General features: G+C 44.4%; 1 pseudogene; it reads right to left on the bottom strand.

The window, feature by feature from the left end:
- Window positions 1–565: 565 nt before the first annotated feature.
- On the bottom strand, window positions 566–23,463 carry LOC123990350 (annotated as a pseudogene).
- Between the last annotated feature and the right edge of the window lie 254 nt (window positions 23,464–23,717).

Raw genomic sequence — 23,717 nt, 5'->3', positions numbered from 1 at the left:
CGATCCTATGGGGCTCACGGTCATGTCAGGAGCCATCCGGGTCAGGGGAGGGTTTGGCCGGGGAGCTTTCCTTTCCATAGAAACTCCTTGTGTCCGGGCACCTGCAAGCAGCGTTCCCTACGACATTGGTGCGTCTGACTTCCGGGTTAAGCGAACAGTGTGTTAAGAGGCAGCGTAACTCGGCGGATCATGTTTCGGAGGATGCATGTCTCGACTTTCGCCTCTCCCGAGCCCATTGGGGAGTTGCAGCGATGAGACAAGGTCGTAGCTACCAATTGAATATCACAAAATTGGGGACACAAAAAAGTTTAAAATGTTGTAGTGTCATGTAAAAATGAGTCATAATGCAGAAACCGTAATGGCCCAGCTCTAAAAATACATGGCTCTGGCTGTCACTAGACCTTCCACCACGCTCAGAGGGGAGGAGTTGGCACAGGGCAGTGCCCAAGATGTTGGGCGGTAGCGGGGTGCTGAGTGGGGGTCCAGAGCTCTTAGGAGCAGGTCAAGGGCATGCATGTCTACGTGCTCATTTGCTGACCGCCCCTCCCTCCTCTTCCAAAACAGTTCAGTAATCCATCCCTTCATCACTCTCATACCAGTCCGAGGGAGCGTCCGTCCCTAAATAACGATCCCCGAAATTACCTGGAGGAAGAGAGAGGAGAGTCAGTCATGTTGACTTGGACTAGTGACAACGAGGGGTGTGTCAGTGGCCCTGCTGATGGAACACGTGGGTCGGAGTCTGGGTTGATTCACAACAGAGCTGTGGAACCAGCTACATCTGACAATCTGGATGTTTTCAATTTGTGATTAGGTCATCACACAATGTCATATCACTTCAGATCAGTCAAACAGCTTACTCACGGGATTAGCATGAGGCCAAAGTTATGAAGGAAAATGTGGATATTTGTGTGTATGTGAGAGTGTGAGAGAGACACCCACCAATGCCAGGGATTATGTGGTACTCGTCGTTGACATTCTTGTCGATGGCGGTGGTGATGAGGACCTTGGGGAAGGCGTAGGCCACAGAGTGGACGCCCATCTCTGCCATCAATAGAGACAGCAGGAAGATCTTATCCTCCTGGACATCATGGTCCTTCAGGGTGTCAGACATACACATGGGTGGCAACCATAGCCAGACTTGTGGAGATCTCAAGCTCTTCCCAGTTCCCACTATCTTTCAAAACGTGCTCCTTAATGGGGTTAGTCTGATGTCTTCGGCGCCTTATTGTCAAATATAACATACATACTACAACCAATGCTTCTAGTGACAAACACACACGACTATGAATATCTTTCGCAGAGATTGACCTGGGAGAAAAGTATTGGATTGACCTGGATGCAGTGAAGTTTGCTCTCTGAGGGCAAACAGAACCATGGACTTTGGCCACCATGGTGTACGGCAATTATTGACCCCAAATGTTTCCATTTCACAAGGGGGCGAAGGCTAAAGCACAAGAGCTGTACCTTTAGCTCTGCAGCCTTATCACAAATGAGACAGAGCCTCGAACTTACTGAACTAAAACAGTGTTTCATGACAGCAAACAAGCATCCAAATCTTTCCTCCATCTCCTGCCGCTGTGGTCGTCCAGTCTCCACCAGCAGAGCTGCTCTCCTGTTACCTCAACACCAGGCCATGTCTCAGGCGTAACCAACATTATCTGGATGATAAACCCCCAAGCCCCAACTTCTCCTCAACATGTGTGTGGCAGGGTAGAGAAGACTAACACAAGAATATTCGACTAGACAAAAGGATTAGAATGAGGTAGAATAAAGTAGAACTGACCAGCAGCACTCGGACGGCCATTAGAGCAGCAGCCCCAGTGGACACAGTGCTGTCCATCAAGATGACAGTCCTCACTGATGTCCTTAGGCAGACGCAGGTAGTGGAGCTGGACAGGGAACACAGGACAGCAGTGGTCAAATAACATTTTATACAATGTCTTAATTTGTGGATTGTGTTAACTTAAAATGTCACGATTTGAGCATCTGTTGTGAATGAAACCAGTACAGCTGAAGAAGAAACGGCCAAAGTGTGAAGACTACATCTGACATCATACGGTATTATCTCAAAGATATGGATAGTCTGTGACCCTGATGAGGAAGTGAACCTGAGGTCAATGAGGCTAGTTAGCAATGAGACTGACACCTCGCCTTGAATGAAGCCACAGACAAAACAGACGACCGATACAATCGTACACTCTTGATTTAGGGTCTCAGAGTTGAAAGGTTAATGTCTGGGTGTGCGTGAAGCCTTGCAACACAGACAGAGGGCCACGCAAAACACACAGAAGCCTTGGTGAACTACAGGACTGATGTATTTGTGTGCTACCTCTGGCTCTCCAGTGTCATGGTTGGTCTGGATGAGGATCTTTCTCAGGCGATTGTCTTTACACACAACCATCAGAGCCTGCTCCATGGTCTCCCCTGCTCTCAGTATGGACACGCCTGTGATCCACACACACACACACAATTAAATAGCTTTTTAGGCTTTACACTCCCTCACAGTTAGTTTGCAAGTAAACGTCCATTGAGCAGAAGGATCAGCATGGTGAGTTGTTCAATGTTACAGAGCCTGATGTCAGGAGATAGACATCTGCAGTAGAGTAATATAGTCATAATAACCCTGCTGTCTAACCGAGCTGCTCCCACTGAGAGCCAAGCAAACACATCCCCATAACGTGAGTGAAATTCATGATTTTCTCTGGCCCATCCACACTGCCACACATTTTGTGATGAGACATTTTCAATGCAGGCGTCTAGTAAAAACACACGTTAACAAAGCAGATTCAATGGTGATGAAGACAAGGACTGGAGAGAGATAACACTAGTTTAACCACTGCAAAATCTCTGGCCAAGAATGACAATTAGCAATCAGCATGATTGTGACAATTTTGCTGTAATGTAGTATCAGGGAGTACATTGATACTTTATTGCAGATTAGGGCCCAAAACACTGTGAAAGTGGAGAGGTATCAGCACAGAGCCTTACCCTTTTACCACTGAGTCTCTTGCCTTCATAGATGGAACCTTGGGGAGTCTCCACTTGCGCAGGCTAGAGAGGATGAGAGGCAAAGTAGAGACCTACATTAGTGTATGGGTCGTGCACAAGGGGCGATATAGAATTGGCCATGCATTTGCAGGGCCACTCACCTTAAGGGGCAGGAAGGAGAGGGCATGTTCTATCAGGAGCCTCATTAATCTCTTGGAGTAGAAGATGAACTCGTCACGATACACACACACACACACACACACACACACACACACACACACACACACACACACACACACACACACACACACACACACACACACACACACACACACACACACACACACACACACACACACACACACACACACACACACACACACACACACACACACACACACAACACACACACGCACGCACACACGCACACACGCACACACGCACACACGGCCTGGGAGTGAGGGTTTGTGCATGTACACTCAGTGGCCAGTTAATTAGGTAGACCCATCTTGTAAGTCGCTCTGGATAAGAGCGTCTGCTAAATGACTTAAATGTAAATGTAGTATGGGTTCGGGCCCAACTTTGCCTCCAGAACAGCCTGAATTCTTCAGGGCATTGATTGTACAAGGTGTGGCATTCAAACGTACCTCAATTGGTATCAAGGTACCTAACGTGAGCCAGGAAAACATTCCCCACACCATTAGACTACCAGCATGTACCTTTGACACCAGGCAGGATGGGGCCATGGACTCATGTTGCTAACGTCAAATTCTGACTCCGCTTTCAGCAAGACGCAACAGGAACCGGGATTCGTCGGACCAGGTGATCTTTTTCCACTACTCAATTGTCCAGTGTTGGTGAATGCGTGCCGACTGGAGCCGCTTCTTCCTGTTTTTAGTTGATAGGAGTGGAAATGTTTGGTCGTCTGCTGCAATAACCCATCCGCGACAAGGACCGACGAGTTGTGAATTCCGAGTTGCCGTTCTGCAAACCACAGTTGTTATTTGCCAGTTTTAGCTTGCACGATTCTTGCCATTCTCATTTGACCTCTCTCATTAACAAACTGTTTTCACCCACTGGACTGCATGTTTTTTGTTTGTCGCACCATTCTCGGTAAATCATAGACACTATCGTGCATGAAAAGCCCAGGAGGCCGGACATTTCTGAGATACTGGAACCGGCGTGCCTGGCACTGACGATCATACCACGCTCAAAGTTCTGCCCATTCTAACGTTCAAAACAGTAACAATACCTGTCTGCCTGTCATATATAGCAAGCCACAGCCACGTGACACACTGTCTGAGGGAGCAAAACATTTTCGAAAACCTAATAACCTTGCCACTGAGTGTATATTCATTATAAACTCGTGGCAGTGCAGAGACAGTGTTGACAGGGTAAAAAAACGGGCCCCAGCGCACTTCCAAACCTCTATGATCTTACCTGATGATGGTGTGCATGCCCTGGACCTGTGGGGTGCCCTCCATGACGCTGAGGGTCATGGGTAGGGGCTGTCCCTGGTGGGCTGAGGCCAGAACAGACCTACACAACACAGAGACAGTCAGACCACTGCCCTCTGTTGGGGAGTTCACAGTACTACAACACCGACAGACCACTGCTGGGGAGTTCACAGTACTACAACAACACACAGAGACAGCAGTCAAGCCAGGGAGACAAAAGTAAGATACCACTGGGATATTTTACTTTCCTCCTCGTGACCATGTTTGGAGGTCACGGCTGCACAGCCAGGCAAAGTGGGGTGAGGGGTATTTGTGCGCAGATCCTGGCAACAGCAATGCTTGAACAGGCTCCTCTGGTCCAGTCTGGAGTATATGGTGCTTAACTGGCAGACAATGGAAAACTAGGACCATTTAGAATCTAGAAAATAACTTGCGTTGTACAGTACTAAACAGTGGTTCTATTTAGAAATAGAAATGCCATAAAGCAATTTAACACTTTGCTATGTGTTCTGCAATGTTGTTGCCAATTAAAGAAGCCAAGACAACTCCCTCTAAATACTTTAGTACTGTATTTTTTCTATTTATGTATCTGGAACCAAAATACAGGCCAGTTAGGGTGTAGAAAGCAGAAAGAAAACAAAGAATCAAGCAGTTGGTTCAGTGAGTAAGACATTTAAACGTGTTAACCCTCGCAAGGCTGCAGGCCCAGACGGCATCCCCAGCCGCGCCCTCCGAGCATGCGCAGACCAGCTGGCCGGTGTGTTTACGGACATATTCAATCAATCCCTATACCAGTCTGCTGTTCCCACATGCTTCAAGAGGGCCACCATTGTTCCTGTTCCCAAGAAAGCTAAGGTAACTGAGCTAAACGACTACCGCCCCGTAGCACTCACTTCCGTCATCATGAAGTGCTTTGAGAGACTAGTCAAGGACCATATCACCTCCACCCTACCTGACACCCTAGACCCACTCCAATTTGCTTACCGCCCAAATAGGTCCACAGACGATGCAATCTCAACCACACTGCACACTGCCCTAACCCACCTGGACAAGAGGAATACCTATGTGAGAATGCTGTTCATCGACTACAGCTCGGCATTCAACACCATAGTACCCTCCAAGCTCGTCATCAAGCTCGAGACCCTGGGTCTCGACCCCGCCCTGTGCAACTGGGTACTGGACTTCCTGACGGGCCGCCCCCAGGTGGTGAGGGTAGGCAACAACATCTCCTCCCCGCTGATCCTCAACACGGGGCCCCACAAGGGTGCGTTCTGAGCCCTCTCCTGTACTCCCTGTTCACCCACGACTGCGTGGCCACGCACGCCTCCAACTCAATCATCAAGTTTGCGGACGACACAACAGTGGTAGGCTTGATTACCAACAACGACGAGACGGCCTACAGGGAGGAGGTGAGGGCCCTTGGAGTGTGGTGTCAGGAAAATAACCTCACACTCAACGTCAACAAAACTAAGGAGATGATTGTGGACTTCAGGAAACAGCAGAGGGAACACCCCCCTATCCACATCGATGGAACAGTAGTGGAGAGGGTAGCTAGTTTTAAATTCCTCGGCATACACATCACAGACAAACTGAATTGGTCCACTCACACTGACAGCGTCGTGAAGAAGGCGCAGCAGCGCCTATTCAACCTCAGGAGGCTGAAGAAATTCGGCTTGTCACCAAAAGCACTCACAAACTTCTACAGATGCACAATCGAGAGCATCCTGGCGGGCTGTATCACCGCCTGGTACGGCAACTGCTCCGCCCTCAACCGTAAGGCTCTCCAGAGGGTAGTGAGGACTGCACAACGCATCACCGGGGGCAAACTACCTGCCCTCCAGGACACCTACACCACCCGTTGTTACAGGAAGGCCATAAAGATCATCAAGGACATCAACCACCCGAACCACTGCCTGTTCACCCCGCTATCATCCAGAAGGCGAGGTCAGTACAGGTGCATCAAAGCTGGGACCGAGAGACTGAAAAACAGCTTCTATCTCAAGGCCATCAGACTGTTAAATAGCCACCACTAACATTGAGTGGCTGCTGCCAACACACTGTCATTGACACTGACCCAACTCCAGCCATTTTAATAATGGGAATTGATGGGAAATGATGTAAATATATCACTAGCCACTTTAAACAATGCTACCTTATATAATGTTACTTACCCTACATTATTCATCTCATATGCATATGTATATACTGTACTCTACAACATCGACTGCATCCTTATGTAACACATGTATCACTAGCCACTTTAACTATGCCACTTTGTTTACTTTGTCTACACACTCATCTCATATGTATATACTGTACTCGATACCATCTACTGTATGCTGCTCTGTACCATCACTCATTCATATATCCTTATGTACATGTTCCTTATCCCCTTACACTGTGTATAAGACAGTAGTTTTGGAATTGTTAGTTAGATTACTTGTTGGTTATCACTGCATTGTCGGAACTAGAAGCACAAGCATTTCGCTACACTCGCATTAACATCTGCTAACCATGTGTATGTGACAAATAAATTTGATTTGATTTGATTTGATTTGATTTGATTTGATTTGAGCTAAATGAAAAACAGCAATGACAGCAAACAAAGGTTTGGCTTTGGTTCTGGATGAAATGTTAACAACAGATCATTAAATACATGGAAATGAGGGGGAGAGGATACCCCCCCCCCCCAAAAAAAAGATGAAGATGCAAGAGTTTATCCTCACATATCCCAGCGGAGTTCTCTGCAGAAGGTGATAAATATTCATTTTGCAAGAACAAGAGAGATGACAAAGAGAAGAAAGAAAATACATCAATTAGACGGCAGCAAGACAGAGTAGATGCCATATGATCTCTGTGGAGAAGCTGATAGGGCAGGGAGGTGGTGTGAGGGCAGGCTGAGAGGGGGCCCTGGGAGGGGAAGGGGGGTTAGGGCCCCTGTTCAGCAAGGGGACGGCTTCAGGGCCAGACGACATTTCAATGGTTCAAGTCTGACTGGGAGGAGTTGTTTGACAATATGTTCAATGGCCTTAGTGTGAGGTCATCTGATAAACATGGAGGGATAACCCAAGGTTATACTCGGTCTTTGGTTAATGTGATGTTAGCTTCTGATCTTCTTCGATAACGAGGAATTCCTTACATCTACTTGCAGCTACCGCAAAATGATCTATCCATGACATCTTCCAACTGTCTATTTAGGTCTTCACCAGAGCTCATCCTCATGGAGTTCGCGATAGTTTTCATGACTGACAGTGTGGAAGAAAGGAGGTGGACAGCCTTTCATTTAGTTTACACAAACATTTCTCTTGGCATTTTCATGAATTGACCATGTCAACAATATTTGGGAAGATAAGTTGTTTGGTCTAAGTCAGTAATCCTTCAGACTGGGCACATATTTTTCTTTGATGTGCTCTCTGAGCTTCTGCTGACAGGAAACAGAATAAAAGACAGGTACCACAAGGAAGGGGGGGGGGGGTAGATGGATGGGGAGGGGGGCGTGGCAGTCATACCTCACTGAGATGGTTAGAGTGCATTCGGCCAGGGTTTAGCAAGTATTTCATTACAGACACAGGGAGGGGAGATATAAAAACATAACTCATGAAATGAGACAAGCCATTCCAACCTTCCAAAGCCAAATGTCCCCAGTCCCCCACCACCCTTTTAAATCAACACAAACATCCTTCCCGTTTACGACATGCAATGATATTACATTCCCCACCATTTTTCCATGAATCACACAGACATTCAACGTGTCATCTGATAAGCTCTGGGTATCTTTACTGGTTTCCCGTTTCCATGTAATGCAGTGTGTATTTCCATCAATTCAAATGAACCGGTAGCTCTCTCTACATGAAGGGATAATCATGCATCAGATCAGGTTACGTTCTGGTGCGCTGATCTCACGGCAAGGCCCAGTGAACAGCCAAGTGAATTTAATTTGAAATGTACATTTTTCTGGGCAATATATTTTTTTGCAATACGGTTTTCAGCTCCTTTTCCATATGGGGCATCATATTTGCTTTACTTGTTTTATAGTTGGAAACCAAAATGGTTCCTACCTAACATCTACTATATGTCAAACAGAATGCCCCCCAAACCTGGGGCTTTCCTGAACAGAAGTACTATAATGGGCTCAGCAGTCTGGCTATATGATGTCTCTTAGTGGAGGGTGTTATGGTCCATTAGGCTACAACAGGCTCTGTCCTCATCATCATCAGACACTCACAGTGATGTATGGAGGACGAGCGGCCTCTGTCTCTGTCCACTGGACACCGTTCATTACTTGATCCACACCAGACACAATGGTATTTTACTACAGAGATCCCTTAATCCACAAATCCTCACAAACGCAGGCACGTGCTCACACACTTTTTGCCTTCTCTTTAGCACATGCTGTCTCTTGAGCTCTTGCTCTTTTACCCACACGCCGACGGGTGTACGGGTGTACGGGTGTATGGGTGTACGACTCCAGAGACCATAGGCCTACTGGTAAAATGCACAAGGAGGTACTTCAGGGGTACTCCGGGCAGAGCAAAATTTAGTTGGTGGTACAGTAACCAAAAATATTGAGTTGCACCCCCTTTGGCCCTCAGCACAGCCTCAATTCGTTTGGGCATGGACTCTACAAGGTGTCGAAACCCACAGGGATGTTGACCCATGTTGACTTCAATGCTTTCCACAGTTTTGTCAAGCTGGCTGGATGTCCTTTCTTGATACAAAGGGAAACTAACTGTTCAGTGTGAAAAACCCAGCAACGTTGCAGTTCTTGATACACTAAAACCGGTGCATCTGGCACCTACTACCATACCCCGTTCAAAGGCATTCACTCTCTGAATGGCCCACATACACAATCCATGTCACAATTGTCTTAAGGCTTAAAATCCTTCCTTAACCTTTCTCCTTCATCTACACTGATCTAACCGGATTTAACAGGTGACATCAATAAGGGATCATAGCTTTCACCTAGATTCACTTGGTCAGTCTGTCATGGAAAGAGCAGGTGTTCTGAATGTTTTGTACACTCAGTGTAGATCATGGTTTGTAGGGACCATAAAATGAGTCTAACAGCAGAGAGCAAAGTATTAAAGATGGGAGTCGGAGCATATGGGTCATGGCGCTGACAGATAAATGGGATGCCCTTGACACACACGCATGTAAAGTATGAGGAATAGCCCGTCAGTTATAAATCCACTCATTAGGAGGCCCTTGGTGAAGAGAAAGCGTTGAGTTTAGTTCAGCCCGATACCAGACAGACAATCTACATGACAAATTCATAACGTGTGTTGGTGAATCCTGACCACTAGAGGGCAGAAGTGGAATGGGCAACTGGTTGGGTCAACTTCTACTTGGAGACTAGCCTCTGAGATTTCAGGATTACTTTTGGATACCAGATTGAAACAGTGAATATACAGGACAACTGAGTTTGAGTCGGCTGGTTTCAATAGGACATAATAGGACATAGTACAACAGGACATAATAGGACATAGTACAATAGGACATAATATGACATAGTACAATAGGACGTAGTAGGACATACTACAACAGGACATAGTAGGACATAGTACAATAGGACATAATATGACATAGTACAATAGGACGTAGTAGGACATACTACAACAGGACATAGTAGGACATAGTACAATAGGACGTAGTAGGACATAGTACAATAGGACGTAGTCTTGAGCACTCCTAGAGAATGAGAATCATCATCAATCATTTCATTAAACCAGAAATGACCCACCCATGTTGAGGGATAGGACAGGGTTCAGAGGTCATGGGTAGCACCAAGTGTTTTTCTTGATAAGGAAGGTGGTCAGGAAAAAGTCCTTGTCCTAGTCCTGAACCATGGGATAAGGGTTATGTCAGGCTGGCATGCACAAACTCTGGGCATGGTGTGGGCTAGAGAGATGACAACATGTACAGAGATAGGAAGGACTCCTCCATGCTTTCATGTTAGGGTCTATGGGAAGAGGTATTGGAGATAGAGCACGATTCACACATACATTTTCAAGCTGACTGAACATGCTGAACAATCAGATCCAAGGCAACAAAGTTCTCACCCCCTGAAGTGGCCAACACACACATTGCACTTTTATAGCAGAATCGCTATAGTTTTCAGAAGTATTTGTACAATACTTGTATTATTCTGAATTGAATCTAAAGAAACTACTGTGGTAGTAGCTATCTACAAACCACTCACCCCTGGGGACCACAATATCAGCCACCTGTACAGTGGGCTCGATGCACTGCTCAAAGCTAGGCTTGACAAACTTGTTGTACTGCTTAATGACTCCGCTGATGTCACGGCCGCGCTCCGATATGTCCCTCTTCAGACGCCTGAGTAGACGGATGTCTGAGTCTGTGTCCACAAACACTTTCATGTCCAGCAGCTGGGGAAGAGCGAGAAAGAGAGAAAGAGAGGGTTAAGAGAGGTCATGTATATAATCAATTCATAGGGCAGTGTTAACCCAAGATATAATTTCATGGCGAGGTGCTGGGTAAAAACTAAATTCCTTCAGGGGTGGGACACCCCACATACATGACGGTTGGGAAATCAATGTCGCAGGGTTGAAAGAAGTTAAATCGGATCTACTGTAAAGATTGCCTATTGGGTCTTTAATGCTCTTTTCCTGAACACACATCAATTGAAACAGCCATCATCAGCCAGTCAGGGGTAACTAAATGCAGTGCTCAAAGCTCTAACCTCAGCAAAACAAACGTTAGTAGAAGTAATGGTCCAGCAGAACCACTGAATGCGATGGAGACGCAAAAAGACCGCAACAACCCAAAAAGAGCTATTGATGACTCATTGGCCATTGAGTGTTGGAGTGTAACTCAGACAGACAATGCGACGGTCAGTCATTACGCAGTAAATCCTGACCAACCAGTCAAACCCAAAGCGCCACGCCAGTAGAGCTGTCAGTGTATAGGAAGGGATGAGGAGAAGGGCTCCAGCTTCTCCACATGACGGGCTATGATAGGACAGGGAAAGGGGCTTGGCAGTAGATCAACCTGGCCTCTCCATCTCTCTAAGCTGAGGCTCAGAATCTATCTCAGGACCTCTGTCATTTGGGGAAATGAGCAGGGCAGTTTAGGAACATTTTACAGCATTAAAGATGGCTACTCATTGTCGGGCCAGAACGGACCGGACACTTGGCGCAGCCAGCAGGGTAAGGCCTGTTGGAGTCATGGCAAAGGGTTGAGAGGGAACCAATTTATAGGAAAATAAATAAACTGGTTGATTAGAAATGTTTAGTACTAAGTGAGCTACAATTACAGTGATTTAAAGTCATACATCTTAAAAGAAAAACAACAACACTTTTATAGAAAACATGTAAATGAAAGTACATCCAATTATCTGCATTGTTTGGCTTCTCATCCTTGCCAAGCATATCCCAACCTCACTCTACAATGGCTGAACTGATAAATCACCAGGAACAGAAGTGCTTTGCCAATGCAAACCCATGTGCTCAGAGTTTAATTTGTATGGATTTCTGTACACACAGGACTGGCGGATCGAAGAGAACTAAGGGACCCATCAACAGCACCATCAATAAAACACAGTCTAGTCCATTCACTGACACACTGGCCAAACACAACCTCTAGATATAATGGAGGGAAGGAGAGTCCTAGGCAGGCTGCAAGTCTAGACTCTACTTCATGGATTTAGATGAACCAACGTAGTCTTTGTGAAAAGTTGTTGATCTATCTGTTGAAATAAAGAGGACCAAGATAGCTGACAAGGGTTGCCTGAAGAACTGCCATCAATTGTACTAAAAGAGTACTAATTTACACGTTCCTTTGTTTTAATCTTAAGGGACATTTTTCATGCATTTCTTCCTTGAAGAGAACTGGGCTTTGTGTTAGCAAGTGTAACTTTAGCCAAGCCTGCTGCAGGAATGGATCCCCAACAAGACACACAGCCCCACACTTCACCCTACCCAGTGCTCCTCCATTTCTATCAGCCAGTCCCCAGCCCAGTCACCCAGGGCCAGCCCCAGCCCCAGCCTGCAACCCAAGCAGGCCCAGGCAGAGAGCAGTGAGCAGGAGAAAGGTAAAACGGTGAATACAGAGAGAGAATCCCTCTTATTTCCTTGAATCTGCTTGAGGATGGCAGCGGCTCTCCATTAAATCGATGATGATGCTGATCTTAACTTGTTTTGTACATAATGTCGCCGCCATCATTTCTTATGACCGGAAACAGCTTCTGGACATCAGAAAAGCTATCACTAAGCTCAATTTGGATGGAAATTACTACTTAAACGAGTCAGCAATCCTGGACGTTCTGCTTACGCCGAACCAGGCCTTAATCCCCAGGACTCGAAAGAGGAAGCAGTGGAGAAAGAGAGGCAGGCGAGCCGGCACCCTGACGAGACTAGGTCGGTGAGCAAATAGACCGCCATTGCCCTCTGTTCTATTGGCGAACGTTTAGTCACTGGAGAACAAACTGGATGAACTCTGTTTGAGACTGTCCTATCAACGGGACCTGAAAAACTGTGATATCCTATGTTTCTCGGAGTCGTGGCTGAACGAGGACATGGCTGTAAGAGTGTGTCTTCAGAACAGCTGGTGTGTGATTTCTAATGTTAAGGAAGTCTCAAGATTTAGCTCGCCTGAGTTAGAATACCTCATGATAAGCAGCAGACCATACTATTTACCAAGAGACTTTTCATCTATATTTTTTCTATGACACAAAGACCCTAATCAGCGATCAAGAAAATGCACATTAAGAGGCAGCGTTTCTCGTGGCTTCTCCATAACTCATTTTTAACAGCATGTTACTTGTGTCAACTCTAAATCACATTCACTCCACACACATACAAGGCCCTCCCTTTGGCAAATCAGACCATAACTCTATCCTCCTGCTTCCAAGCAAAAACTCAAACCAGTGACACGCCCAATACGGAAGTGGTCTGATGAAGCGGATGCTAAGCTACAGGTCTGTTTCACTAGCACAGATTGGAATATGTTTCGGGATTCATCAGACAACATTGAGGAGTTTACCACATCAGTCACCAGCTTCATTAATAAGTCCATTGACGTCATCCACACAGTGACCCTACGTACAGTGTCTTCTGAAAGTACTCATACTCTTTGACTTATTCCGCATTTTGTTGTGTTAAAGCCTGAATTCAAAATTGATTCCAATTTACACAAAATACACCAGAATAAAGTGAAAACATTTTTTTGCATATGTATTCAAAAGGAAATACAGAAATTTACATAAGTCTTCACACCCTTTAGAGTCACCTTTGGCAGTGATTACATCTGTGAGTATTTCTGAGCTTTGCACACCTGGATTGTACAATATTTGCTCATTCTTTAAGTTGGTTGTTGAGACACAGCCATTTTCATGTCTTGCCATAGATTTTCAAACAGATTTAAGTCAAAACTGTAACTAGGCCACAAAGCAGACAACCACTTATTCCTCTAGGATTTTGCTTGTACTTCGATCTATTACATTTCTTTTCATCCTAAAAAAACTCCTGTTCCTTGAGATGACACCCATATCCATAACATAATACAGCCACCGCCACCATGCTTGAAAATATGAAGAGTGGTACTCAGTGATGCATTGTGTTGTATTTGCCTCCAACATAAAGATTGAATTCAGGACAAAGTTAAGTTAATTTACAGGCAGTAACAACAAAATGTGGAAAAAGTCAAGGGTTGTGAATACTTAAAGGCACTTTACATACCCCAAACAGAAGGCATGGATTATAGGCAACATCTGCACTTAGCTAAAAGCTAGAACTGACGTTTTCAAGGAGCGGGACATTAATCCAAACACTTGACACAGCAAGGGCAGGGACAAGAACAAATGGCAGGCAAAGAGACCCATCAAGACCAGGAGCAGAAGAAAAAAAATTACCAGACTTCTTCTGACCTTACTACGTCAGCTCTGACTCTCAACGGATGTGGCAGGGCTTACAAACTATCACGGATTACAAAGGGAAACCCAGCCGCGAGCTGCCCAGCGACACGACCCTAACAGACACGCTCGCTTCGAGGCAAGCAACCCTGAACATGCATGAGAGCACCAGCTGTCCATGACGACTTCTTGCTCCCCGTAGCCGATGTGAGTAAGACCTTTAAACAGGTTAACATTCGCAAGGCCAGGGAGCCAGACGGAATACCAGGACGCCTACTCCGAGCAAGGGCTGACCTGCCTAAATGACTATCGCCCCATAGCACTCACATCTATAGCCATGAAATACTTTGAAAGGCTGGTCAATGGCTCACAACACCATTATCCCAGACACCCTGAACCCACTCCAATTTGCATACCGCACCAACAGATCAACAGTTCACTGACTACAACTCGGTGGTCTACACCAAACTTAGAACCCTGGGACTGAACACCTCCCTCTGCAACTGAATCCTGGAGTTTGACGGGCCGCAGCCAGGTGGTGAGGGTAGGCAACAACACATCCCCCATGCTGACCGATACGGGTGCCCCTCATGGTTGTGTGCTTAGTCCCCTCCTGTACTCCCTGTTCACCTACATTTGCGTTGCTGCGCACGACTCCAAAAACATCATCATCAAGTTTGCTGATGACACATTGGCAGTAGGACTGATCACCGATGACGAGGCAGCGTATAGGGAGGTCAGAGATCTGGAGTGTGGTGCCAGGACAACAACCTCTCCCTCAACATCAGCAAGACAAAGAAGCTGATTGTGGACTACAGGAAATGGAGGAGTGAGCATGCCCCCATCCACTTCGATGGGGCTGTAGTGGAGCGGGTCGAGAGCCTCAAGTTCCTCTGTGTTCACATCACTAAGGAATTAACATGGTCCACACACCCACACAGATCTGAAGAGGGCACTGCCGCAGGACTGCCACGCAGAAGAAATATCAGCTTTTGTAGAGAAGCAAGAGATTGAACTTCCCAACTTTCTAGAGTTTTCCATGTTAGATAACACTATCAATGTTTCCCTTTACTGATGGAATTGTGATCGAATCAATGCAATATTAGCCACTTTCAATGCAACAAACCGAAACAAAATGAACTATGCAAAACTTATTAGTATGCAAAACTAACTATGCAAGAGATTTTGTTATAGACAGAACGCATCGGAGTAGGATTCTAATGAATTGACAGGCACAACTCAGGCGCATACTCACAGACCGGTGCACCATAACCAATCAGAGCTGCAGTAGGCCTATACGCAAACCAACCATTGCCATATATGGATTTGTGAGACTCCATTTGAACTGGACTGTGTTTACAGCATGAGAGTAAATATGCTTGTTTTGAGATCAAAGCGAGAGCTGCATGTAGCCACGTGGGCACATTTGTTCATATCTTTTGGTAGTTAGTGAGTTATCCCAGTTATAGATCATTTGTAGTCACCAATGGGGGAGTTATTGCTTCCTAAAAGAGCACAAAATGTGTGCATTTCTAGCCACCTTGGAAAAATGAGTCCAAGCTTGAATAAGCTAAGTAGCTAACAGGCTGAGGGTTGCATGATTTGTCTGATTCTCTATAATAATGGTATGGGAATAATTATGTAATTTTTTTTGTAAAGTTGTTTCTTGCATCAGACAACATTTTCAGTCACTTCCTTGTTTGAAGGACATGTGGAACAGTTAATGTTAAGCCCTGCATGTTTTTTTTTCCAAACGTCTCATGGAATGCAGGCCTACATTGAACACCACACATTGGCTACTATTGTAGGCTGAATGATAGAACAGCTATTTCCATGATAAAATGTTATGGGATGCATTTTCTCCATTGTTTTTGATGATAGGCCACTCTGGTAGACCAACATTGATCAAATAGCCACAGTAGCCTACTTGACCTCTGTTAAAACTAACTTAAAGCGGGTACAGCCTCAGAGTTCACAGTAAATGTGCATCGGAAGTTGCACAGAATTGTCAATGTTCACGTTTGCGCTCAGCAGACCTGAAATTTGCTCAGTGCCGGAAATCATTTGAGAGAACATTGGTGGTGAGTATGGCCCAGTACAGCCCAAATGCTAGAATCCCTTCAAATATGACAACATTGGCACCATACACAGTTTTCTGCAAAAAAGAGGACACACCATAAAGAGAGATTATTACCACACTAAGCAGATGGTGTACACTGACTGTACATAATTAGGCAGACAGCATATGGCAGAACAGGGACTGGACCAGGTTTCTCAAGCATTATGAAGGATGTGCCCACCAGGTGTGCCAGGTAAGAGCGTGGGAGTGTGGCTGGCAGAGGGAGACAGGTGGGTTGGTGAGGTCCAAAGGACACAGCTCCTGGCAGCTCCCCTCTGCAGTCCTGTCTCCATGTTTACAGTAAAACCAAATGGTTAAGAGACGCTCCAAATCCCCCCTCTTCCCTCTGCTCCTCTGACCTATACCCGCTCATCCCTTGCTCTCTACCCCATAATCCTCCGGCCAATCCCTCTCGGATTTAAGGCCCTAAACGAAGCAGTTAAAAAAATATATATAGTTTTTAAATGTAACCTTTATTTAACTACTAGGTAAGTCAGTTAATAACAAATTCTTATTTACAACAACAGCCTACCAAGGAACAGTGGGTTAACTGCCTTGTTCAGGTGCAGAATGACAGATTTTTACCATGTCAGCTCGGGGATTGATCTTTCAGTTACTGGCCCAACACTCTAACCACTAGGCTACCTGCCGCCCCAGTTTGTTTGCTGTAATTACCTCCCACTGTAGCTCCGATAATGGGTAATGTGATTTTTTAACCATTGGAAGTAATACCAGAGGTGGCTGAGCAGAACAGTGTGGCCAGCTTGTTACGATCAGATGTGATCAGAGCTACAGAGTGTCACGACCCCATTACAGAGCTGCAGTGAATGACCAGGATAACTCATATTGATCAGAAAGAGGGGAGTGGATCTCACACAGAGAGAAAAAGTGTTCATGGTTTCATTAATTTACCACATTACTACCCCCTGGTGATTTAAAATGGCTTTAAAATAATAGAGGCTCATAGGGAGGGAGCCAAGTGACCTCTAAGTTCCCTAGTAGTCAGGCAAAATAGTCATTCTTTATTGATAATGTGTTATAAAGTCCATCACGAATGCTGGCTATATGTACAGATAGACTTGTGCTTCCCTAGGGTTCTATGGCTTAATTACATTAACACTCCCTTCATAAAACAAGTTTTGTTTCTCTGGATAGCTGTGCTTCTTTCAGCCATGAAAATGTATTGCGTCTTGAGGACATGAAAGCAACAATTAAACTAGAGCTGTCCTTATTTAGTCGACTGGTCGGTCGATCAAGATTTTTTTGGTCAGGCAGTCAAAAAAAAAAAAACAAGTATATATATACACACACAGTTGAAGTCAGAAGTTTACATGCACCTTAACCAAATACATTTAAACTGGGTTTTTCACAATTCCTAACATTTAATCCTAGCAAAAATTCCCTGTCTTCGGTCAGTTAGGATCACCACTTTATTTTAAGAATTTTAAATGTCAGAATAATAGTAGAGAGAATTATTTATTTCAGCTTTTATTTCTTTCATCACATTCCCAGTGGGTCAGAAGTTTACATACACTCAATTAGTATTTGGTAGCATTTCCTTTGAATTGTTTAACTTGGGTCAAACATTTTGGGTAGCCTTCCTCAAGCTTCCCACAATAAGTTGGGTGAATTTTGGCCCATTCCTCCTGACCGAGCTGGTGTGACGGGGTCAGGTTTGTAGGCATCCTTGCTCGCACACGCTTTTTCAGTTCTGCACACACATTTTTTATAGGATTGAGGTCAGTGCTTTGTGATGGCCACTCCAATAACTTGACTTTGTTGTCCTTAAGCCATTTTGCCACAACTTTGGAAGTATGCTTTGGGTCATTGTCCATTTGGAAGACCCATTTGCGACCAAGCTTTAACTTCCTTACTGATGTCTGAGATGTTGCTTCAATATATCCACATAATTTTCCTACCTCATGATGCCATCTATTTTGTGAAGTGCACCAGTCCCTCCTGCAGCAAAGCACCCCCACAACATGATGCTGCCACCCCCGTGCTTCATGGTTGTGATGGTGTTCTTCGGCTTGCAAGCATCCCCCTTTTTCCTCCAAACATAACAATGATCATTATGACCAAACAGTTATATTTTTGTTTCATCAGACCAGAGGACATTTCTCCAAATAGTACGATCTCTGTCCCCATGTGCAGTTGCAAAACTGTAGTCAGGCTTTTTTATGGCAGTTTTGGAGCAGTGGCTTCTTCCTTGCTGAGCGGCCTTTCAGGTTGTGTCGATATAGGACTTGTTTGTGGTTAGATATACTTTTGTACCTGTTTCCTCCAGCATCTTCACAAGGTCCTGTGCTGTTTTTCTGGGATTGATTTGCACTTTTTGCACCAAAGTGCATTCATCTCTAGGAGACAGAATGTGTCTCTTTCCTGAGCGGTTGGATAGCTGCGTGATTCCATGGTGTTTATACTTGTGTACTATTGTTTGTACAGATGAACGTGGTACCTTCAGGCCTTTGGAAATTGCTCCCAAGGATGAACCAGACTTGTGGAGGTCTACAATTTTTTCTGAGGTCTTGGCTGATTTCTTTTGATTTTCCTATGATGTCAAGCAAAGAGGCACTGAGTTTGAAGATGTAGTTCAAGGCCTAACTCCAATTGACTCAAATGATGTCAATTAGCCTATCAGAAGCTTCTCTAGCCATGACATCATTTTCTGGAATTTTCCAAGCTGTTTAAAGGCACAGTCAACTTAGTGTATGCAAACCACTGTTATACAGTGAATTATAAGTGAAATAATCTGTCTGTAAACAATTGTTGAAAAAATTATGCCATTATGCCGTGTCATGCACAAAGTAGATGTCCTAACCGACTTGTCAAAACTATAGTTTGTTAACAGGAAATTTGTGGAGTGGTTGAAAAACAAGTTTTAATGACTCCACCCTAAGTTTATGTAATCTTCTGACATACCTACTCATTCAAGGGTTTTATTGTATTTGTACTATTTTCTACATTGTACTACGATAGTGAAGACATCAAACCTATGAAAAAGCATATGGAATCAAGGACACCAATAATAAGAGACTTACTTGGGCCAAGAAACACGAGCAATGGACAGGTGGAAATTTGTCCTTTTGTCTGGAGTCCGAATTGGAGATTTTTGGATCCAACTGCCACGTCTTTGTGAGACACGGTGTGGGTGAATGAATGATCTCCGCATGTGTATTTACCCCCATAAAGCATGGGGGAGGCAGTGTTATGGTGTGGAGTTGATTTGCTGGTGACACTGATATATTTAGAATTCAAGGCACACTTAACCAGCATGGCTACCACAGCATTCTGCAGCGATACACCATCCCATCTGGTTTGCAATTAGTGGGACTATCATTTGTTTTTTAACAGAACAATGACCCAACACACCTCCAGGCTGTGTAACGGCTATTTTACCAAGAAGGACAGTGATGAGTGCTGCATCAGATGACCTGGCCTCCCGACCTCCTGATGTTTTGGGATGAGTCGGACCACAGGGTGAAGGAAAAGCAGCCAACAAGTGCTCAACATAGGTGGGAACTCCTTTAAGACTGTTGGAAAAGCTTTCCAGGTGAAGCCAAGAGAATGCCAAGAGTGTGCAAAGCTGTCACTTGTTTGGTTACTACATGATTCCATATGTGTTATTTCATAGAGGAAAACTGAGGGCCTAGAATATTTATACAATGTTATAAGTTTGCTAGTGCGATTTTCAGGCCGGACCTAAATTAATAGTTTACCAAATATTTCAAGTTCCTTGCAAACACGCCATGCGTAGCCAATGTGATTTATAGGATATTTATTTTTAAATCAGGATATGTTCTACCTTAAGGCTGTAATGTTTTTATTTGTTGGCTTTATGTAAACAATTTTTTACATATTTGGCAATGCCAATAGAATTTACTTTTAGAATTTTGATTAACCACAACGATTGAGATTTGAAGACTATTATAAATGAAATGCAACTGTTCCATGAAAATGTGCATTTAAAATCATAACTGGCACGCAGATCAGTAGAAATGTTTGGATAAATTGCCGGAAAAGGCTGCCCCCCTGGTGTAGCAGCAGGAGCGTAATAGTAGAATCTGCGAAGGCCAGCAGCAGCGTGAGGAAGAGAGTCAGGAACACATTTTTTTCTTCTGGTTAGGCTAACTAATTAGTCTTCATTATTTAAACACAGTGTGCTTAAAGCATCAGACAAGCTCAGTAGCAAAGGGTGTGTCTATATAGGGAAAAATACACATTTTTGAATTTCGACCGGTCGAAAGAACAGACTCTAGGTCGACCAAGATTTTATTTTTGTCATGGACTTTAAACACCGAATGGAATTACTATAACGAAATGCCCTTTGTGATAGTCAATATATAGAGATGTTTTAAATTCACACAAGCCTATTGGGGCAACAAAGTATGAGTTGTTAAAGCCATTCCCTTGTCACCTCAAATGAGAACATGGCTGCTACAGTAAATTGATATGAATTATTCAAGTTAGAGGTTTACGCAATTAAAAAGCTCAAATCAGAATTAAAATGGCCAACCGTTTGGAGGGGTGAGGACAAATCAGGGTAAACACACCACAACCAGGTTCTGTTAAACTTTCTTTAACAACGGGAAACAATGCAAGCAGCAGTCTCAGAATGCTATTGAGTTTAGTGGGTCTGCCTGGGTAGGATGAGCGTGCCTCTAGAGCAGGTATGGGCAACTTTGAAGGGGGAGGATCATTAAAAAATCGGAACTTCTCATGAGTTGCCACAGTGGCTCGCGAGTCTGCGTACCCACAATACATTGCAGGGACTAGCATTTTGGAGGCCCTAAGTGAAGTTAGAAGTTTAGATATCTGGCTAGACTAACCTACCAATCTAATAAATGTTAGCCTACATGGGCTAATTGAGTGACTGTCAGTGACTGACATAAGAGAAAAACTGCTGATGCACAACCATATGTAAAAATATTGCACCTTTTGTATTCTAACTCTCAAAAGTAACTTGGAAAAAGTAAGAGACATGGACTTACATGGACACCCCCCCACAAAAGCGGGGCTGCAGGCTGGCCGGTAGTTGCCTATCTCTGCTGCAGAGGGTATTGATAGTTCTGTACTACTCCTATACAAAATCACAGGGGACTAGTTTGGCAAGTTTACCTTAGAGCCTTCATTATAAATAAAGCCAGGATCTTACCAAGGATAAAGTCCTGGGGCTAAGCATATCTTCTTATAGTTTACCTTGGTGTCCTCCTTATAGCATTTACATGATACTCCTTTAGTAGAAAGATTCTATAAAACTAAGTTAAACTTCTAGAAATAGTCCTGTAGTATACCTTATAGAAAGAGTCAATGGAGAGGAGGACCACCCAGGGAACATCCAGAGCCTCAATTATCTTACTGGCCACTGTAGTTTTCCCAGAGGCACGTCCTCCACACAGGCCTGCAGGAGGAAATGGGGGTAAAGCGGGACTCCCGACAAACGTACACTAGGAATCTAAAACAACAACGGCAGGAGTGAATCCAACAATACATGCTGTGGTTGTGAAAAACAGGATACAGTGGTTGTGAAAAACAGGATGCAGTGGTTGTGAAAAACAGGATGCAGTGGTTGTGAAAAACAGGATGCAGTGGTTGTGAAAAACAGGATGCAGTGGTTGTGAAAAACAGAATGCAGTGGTTGTGAAAAACAGGATGCAGTGGTTATGAAAAACAGGATGCAGTGGTTGTGAAAAACAGAATGCAGTGGTTGTGAAGAACAGGATGCAGTGGTTGTGAAACACAGGATGCAGTGGTTGTGAAACACAGAATGCAGTGGTTGTGAAAAACAGAATGCAGTGGTTGTGAAGAACAGGATGCAGTGGTTGTGAAACACAGAATGCAGTGGTTGTGAAAAACAGAATGCAGTGGTTGTGAAGAACAGGATGCAGTGGTTGTGAAACACAGAATGCAGTGGTTGTGAAACACAGAATGCAGTGGTTGTGAAAAACAGAATGCAGTGGTTGTGAAGAACAGGATGCAGTGGTTGTGAAACACAGAATGCAGTGGTTGTGAAACACAGAATGCAGTGGTTGTGAAAAACAGAATGCAGTGGTTGTAGTGTCTGCTGCTGCACTGGCAGTGGAACCCCTATTAAGTAGTGAATACATAACCAGAGAGGTGCGATGGTTCAGATAACACAGGGTGAAGTTCAAAACTGTTGAGTTAGCCTTCAAACTTGCACAGAAAGAATATTTAAGACAACAAAATGGAACTGAAAACTGCCTGGATAAGCTGTTTTTCAAAATAGTCCAAATAAAATGGATTGCACTTCGAATTTAGCTATGTTGTCACAATGAAACCCAGCCATCAGACTGACTGATAGACCATGAAGCAATCCATCCGGTAAATTACATTACATCTGTCTGGAATTATTACACAGAGAAAATGTCAAACTCCTTTTATGTGCTCTCTTTCTTTCTCCTCTTTGACCTCTGAGGCAGGTTGATTATTCCACCCCAGTGGACTTCCAACTATTTCCATCAGTAGCAGAGTGCTGGCCAGAGCAGCCCAGCAGGGTGGCCCTTTCATGGGAATCGTCGACCAGGGCATCTTCAGAAGAAGGGCGCTGGAATGTATAGCGGCCGTTTTATGGCTCCAGACCAATTCTGCTATTGTGTGTTTTTTTTAGAGCTCATCTTAACTTTGATTTTTACATATTTCCACCATCGTTTCCTACGACCTAAAAGAGCTTCTGGACATCAGAACAGTGATCACTGACCTCAATTTGGATGAAGATTTCGGCAGCAAAGGACACATTGCTCAACCCTGACCAGGCCCTACTCCCAGACACTCAGAAGAGAAAGACACGATGATCTAGAGGCCGAAGAAATGTAATATCCTATGTTTTTCGGACACTTGGCTAAACAAGGACATGGATAATATTCTAGCAGTTTTTTCTAGGACAGAACGGCAGCGTAGGGTAAGCTCAAGGGGGGCAGTGTTTATTTCTCCCTTAACAACAGCTGGTGCGCAATCTCTAATATTAAGGAAGACTCAAGGTTCTGCTCACCCGAGTTAGAATACCACATGATAAGCTGTAAACCATACTATTTACCAAAATAGTTTATCTATATTTTTCAAAGCAATCTATTTACCACCACAAACAGATGTTGGCACTAAGAGCTGTATAAGGCCATAAGCAAACAAGAAAATGCTCATCCAGTGTCGGTTCTCCTAATGGTCAGTGATTTTAATCCAGTAAATAAATGGAATCCATTTTAATCTCATTTCTACCAGAATGTCACCTGTGAAACTAGAGGCAACAAACCTTGAGATCACCTTT

The sequence above is a fragment of the Oncorhynchus gorbuscha genome, linkage group LG12, assembly GCF_021184085.1.
Source record: "Oncorhynchus gorbuscha isolate QuinsamMale2020 ecotype Even-year linkage group LG12, OgorEven_v1.0, whole genome shotgun sequence".
Lineage (NCBI taxonomy): Eukaryota > Metazoa > Chordata > Actinopteri > Salmoniformes > Salmonidae > Oncorhynchus > Oncorhynchus gorbuscha.
This window is presented reverse-complemented; position numbering and strand designations above follow the sequence as displayed.